Source organism: Marmota marmota, unplaced genomic scaffold (assembly GCF_001458135.2).
Source record: "Marmota marmota marmota unplaced genomic scaffold, marMar, whole genome shotgun sequence".
NCBI classification, from domain to species: Eukaryota; Metazoa; Chordata; class Mammalia; order Rodentia; family Sciuridae; genus Marmota; species Marmota marmota.
Genome location: NW_026000026.1, coordinates 12,753,218 through 12,757,953, shown reverse-complemented (window position 1 = coordinate 12,757,953; position 4,736 = coordinate 12,753,218). Strand labels below are relative to the sequence as shown.

The 4,736-nt window shown below is 61.3% G+C and overlaps 1 long non-coding RNA gene across 1 annotated transcript; it reads right to left on the bottom strand.

The window, feature by feature from the left end:
- Positions 1 to 618: 618 nt before the first annotated feature.
- LOC107137452 lies at positions 619 to 3,244 on the bottom strand. The gene is made up of 2 exons (XR_007350386.1): positions 955 to 3,244; positions 619 to 876 (listed from the first exon to the last, which is right to left on the bottom strand). It is a non-coding gene; the product is annotated as an uncharacterized LOC107137452 (long non-coding RNA).
- Between the last annotated feature and the right edge of the window lie 1,492 nt (positions 3,245 to 4,736).

Genomic DNA, 4,736 nt, shown 5'->3' with positions numbered 1-4,736 from the left:
CCCTTTCAGTTTCTGTTCCTGTCTCTGCCTCTGGTCTCTCCATTTCTTCATCTCTCTCTCTCTCTCTCTCTCTCTCTCTCTCTCTCTCTCTCTCCCTCTCTCTCTCTCTCTCTCTCTCTCCCTTCCCTCCCTCCCTCTCTGCTTTCTCCTTCCTCTTTGTTTTTCTCTGGGCATCTGGGCCCCTCCCTCCCTCCTCCATTCTGAAGGCCTTGGAGGCAAAACTCAAGAAAAGAAATAAAGAGCCCCAACAAGCCGGGGAGGTGTTCGCGAGAGGCAGAGGGAGCTCTGGGCGCCATGCTAAGGGCAGCCCAGGAAGCCTCTGCAGGTGCCTGAGCTGAAGCCACCTTTAGGGAGGAGAGCAGCCAGCCCAGGAGATGTCCAGAGGGGGGCAGCGAGAGCAAAGGCCCTGAGGCAGGGAAGAGCCCCAGAGGGCCGTGGAGAGCTGGGAAGCCAGAATGAGAGGCCCCCACAAGCTGGGAAACCCCAGGCTTACTGGCTTGAAGGCAAGGTCTCTGATAAGTCACCATGAATCTCAGAGAACTTTCCAGCACCCCCCTGGGGGCCAGGCCCTGTGCTTGGCCTGGGCACTGATCTGGGAAGAAACTACACTGCAAAGTATGACGGTCCCCAAAGCTTGGGCGCCTGTTTATTCAGTTCACTCCAGATGCACTTAATGGACACCCGCTGCCTGCCCAGCTATGCAGGATACCAGAACCATGCAGAGGCATGAGCAGTGCCTCCCCCGGCCCACCTCGCAGGGGAGGGGGCTCATACGTGCACCTCAGCCACTGGTCCAGTGTGAAGCTTGTGGTGCCCACCACGCCCAGGGCCAGCGCGGGCACCACTCAAGAGGACAGGCCTTGTTCCCAGCAGTTTCTAGAGCAGAGAGACAGGGGCTCTGGTGGCAGCTATGCCAGGGTGTAGCTGAGTGGTCCTGGCACGTCAGGCACCCACCTGAGCCGTGGTTTCCTCCCCCAGCCAGGGGCCACTGAGCGCCAGAGAGAAGGTCGCAGGCACTGGCTCTACCCGCCTCGAAGAGGGCTGCCCGGATCCCAGGTAGGCTGGGACCAGGGCACCCTTCCCCAGGGACAGGGTTTAGGCAGCTGGTGGAGGAGCAGTCTGTGCAGCAGCTGGATCCAGGCCTGTGTCCTCAAGTCACCGAGGGCAGCACCAGCCTGCTGGCCCAGGCCCAGGAGCCTGTCCCGGCCTCATCTGTGAAGCAAGGGGCTGGCGGTAGCTGCAGGAGGGCAGGTTCCCACCCAGGGCCCGGGAGGAAGGAAGCTTCCAGCCAGGCCTGGGGAGCCTTCCCAGGGACCCCAAGACTGCGGTGACACATTCCTGGTGGCCAACAGGGGGTGTGGGGGCCAGCAACGAGTGGGAAAGCACCGGCTGGCAGAGGGTTCAGTCCTGCTGGAACCGGTCATCTCTCTGGGCTCTCTTCCCAGATCCCTGGGAAAGCAGGGCCACACGTGTGCCTCACGTCACTTCCTGGCTGGGCCCCGGGTTCTGTAGCACTCCTTGATCCCCGCTGATCCCCGCCAAGCTGCGGTGCAGACCCTCTCGCCCTTCTCCCCACGTCTGCAGCCGGCTCCTCTGCACGCGGTTCCGTCCCTGGGACGTGGTTCCGTTCAGCTGGAGCGGGTTTACCTTCAGCTGAGGCACAAGGCCCCAGGCTGGCTTTGTACAGAACTCCATCTCCAGGTTCTTAAAGATGGGGCCCAAATTTGTCTGAACATCAAGCCCCACAAAAGCCAGATGTGTCCCCTGCAGCAGGAGGACAACCCACAGCCGGGAGCTGACGGGGCGCAGTGCTCAGGGACACCTGCCGAGCAGCGAGCAGGTGGCAGGCTCTTCTCTAGGTCCTGGGCAGAGGGCAGCAAATGGCAGGCAGATGCCCGCCCCAAGCTTTGGCATCCATGGGGCCCAACAGTGACGGACATATGAGTGGTATCGCTGTATCAGGTAGGGGCACACGAGGGACGGCAGTGTGAGTGTGAGCAGAGCCACAGAGGAGAGAGAAGGGAGCCTGCAGCAGGTGGGGGAGAGGAGTGCCCAGCTGGTGGGGACAGCACAGCCAGGAGGGCTCAGCACTGGCTGCGGCCCGTGTCAGGCTGAATCAATCAGTCATTCCAGCAAGGACAGTGCGCTCTGGCTTTGCCACCAGGACCCTGCACTGGGCAGGAGCTCAGTGGGGGATGATGGGACGAGGGGCTGGGCTCATCTGGAGGGGGAGGATGGGGCTGGTGGGGCTGTAAGGCAGCCCTCACCCCACAGCAGGAACCACTCTTGCCCAGTCTCGACTCCACCCACCCCGCAGGCTACTGTCCCCATTCCTGCCCAGGGTCCTTCTCCCTGAGGGGGTGGGGAGGAAGGAGGGCAGGGACAGGAGGGGTGAGGCAGATGGAGAGGGGTCATGGGGGCCCCCTCCCACCTCCCCAGTCCAGAGCAGGCCGACCTTGAGCAGGCACCAGGTCCTAGTGGGGGTGACAGGCACGAGCAGGAGAGAGCAAAGCTGGGGGAAGGGGGACCCCCCACAACGCTCTCCCAGGCTGGCAAGGGACATACGTGGCCCCTGAAATGACAGGGAAACCATCCAGAGGCCGAGGTCCAGCTGGATCACAAACTGGGGGGAAGAATCAAGCAAGTGATGCCCCCCTGCCCCAGGGTGCTCCCCAGCCCCCGTGTGCCCCGCTGAGCAGGGCCGTGACCCTCTGGGGAGCCTGGCCACACTGACCAGCCATCCTGCCAGACATTCAGCCCACTGGACACGAGTCCGGCCCCCTCCCAGGGGACAGGTCGGGAGGCACACTCCACTGGCTCCAGGAGCCCGGCACCAAGCAGGAAGAGCAAGCTGTGCTCCTGCTCAGGACACAACCTCCGCAGCCAGCGGGGCAGCTGGGCCTGGGGAGGAGGAACGCACCCACAGCACCTGACGCTGTGGGTCCCACCGCGGCCCCAGGAGAGGGAGCCGGCCAGTCCCTGAGCAGCAGGAGGGGACAGCGGGGCTCAGGGGCCGGCGGGAAGGGCGGGAAGGGCGGGAAGGGGCCCGCCCAGGGGGACTGTCCGCCCTGCCCACCCGGAGCCGACCGGGCAACCAGCTCCCCAAAGAACAACCGGGGTCCCTCCTCGGGGAGGGGCAGCGGGCACGGAGCCGGCGGAGGTGGAAACCTCAAGGCGGCGGCGGCGCTGTTCCCGGGAGGAAGTGAGAGCCACCCACTGCACGTGTGACCCTGCCTCCGCGGGTTTCCGGCTCGCAGGGCNCCCACCTCCTCCCGGCCCAGCGGGTCTCGCTCCAGGGGTGGACACAGGCTGCCGCCTCCCTGCCAGCTCTTCCAAGGTAGGTGGCCCCAGTGCGGCCCCGCCCACTGGCCCCGCCTGTCGCCCCCCCTTCACTGGCCCCACCGTGGCCACACCCACTTCTCCCACTGCCCCCTCCCGACTGTCACCCGCACACAGCCGGAACAAAGGGCAATCCTTGGGCTCAATGTACAGTCACTCGGGGGAAATCCTTAGTGATTCTGAGACTATCAAGGGGAGCATCAGAGTCTGACCCAGGTGAGGAGCTTAAGAACAGAAATAGACTTTCCTTCAAGAAAAAAGGAGATTAACTTTGTTTTAGGGTCCAATGGAAAGGGGCACATCTTCTTTCCTGTAGACTAATCCAGAAGGTGGAAGCTAGGGGCCATCTGTGGAGCCCAAGTCCCCAAACAACATAATAGGCGAGAAATGGTGTTAATCCAGCCTTTAAGACAGTGTTTGAGCTGCTGGATCCAGCCACTCCTGATGCTAGATTTCAACTATGTGAACCAATCAAGTCCAACCAATCTCCAGAAAGAGAGCAAACCAATCAAAAGCCTTTCTATTGCAGATGACAGAAAGCCCAAGTCAGACTGCAATGGTGTGGAGAATGCCCCCCAAGACATTTCTGTCCTAATTTCTGGAACTTGTGAATAAGTTACATGGCAAATGGGACTTTGCAAATGTGATTGAGGTTATGGACCTTAAAGAGTGTTCTGGGTCATGCTGGTGGGTGCCGGCATCTCCAGCTGGAGGCAGCAAGAGGGAGGCTGAGAATGGAGAGGTCTTTTCTGAAGGGCCATGTGGGAAGCATAAGAAGGAAGGTGGGCGGCCTGTAGGGACCGTGACCTGCCGAGGCAATGGGTCTGTAAATGGATCCTTCCCCGGAGCTTGAGAGACACCCAAACTGCAGACCTGGTTGGAGCACGTCATGATGGAGTTCTACCTAACACTGTGACATAACAGAGTCTTGGTCATGATTTAGTCAGGACCAGTCCACCAGTCTCATGAAAAAAGATGACTGGCCCTCTCATAGGTGCACTTCAGGAACAGCTGCATCCAGCAGCCTCAACACTTCTCAGGACTTGATTTCTCTGCCTCCTCTATGGCTGCCTCCTATGCTGCTCCTTGCTCACCCTCCAGGAGGTGGTCCCAGCTGCTTCGGGCTGCAGGCTCCAGGTGAATGTCTGTGGAAAGAGCCTGTCCTGTTGTCTCTGCAGGGCGGTGTGTCCATTCCTAAGCCAGTCTCTGAGGCTGGTAGCATGCAGTGTCCTTGTTCACCAGCTCAGGGTCACACACCTACTCCAGTGTAGAGCTGGACCCACGAGACTCGGGCTGGGAGCAAGGAGGATGGCTCCCAGGAGAAACCCGGGCACAGCGGTGGGAGCTCAGGCAGCGGCCTCGGGGACCACTGGTGGAGAGGGGCAGGTCAAGGCCCA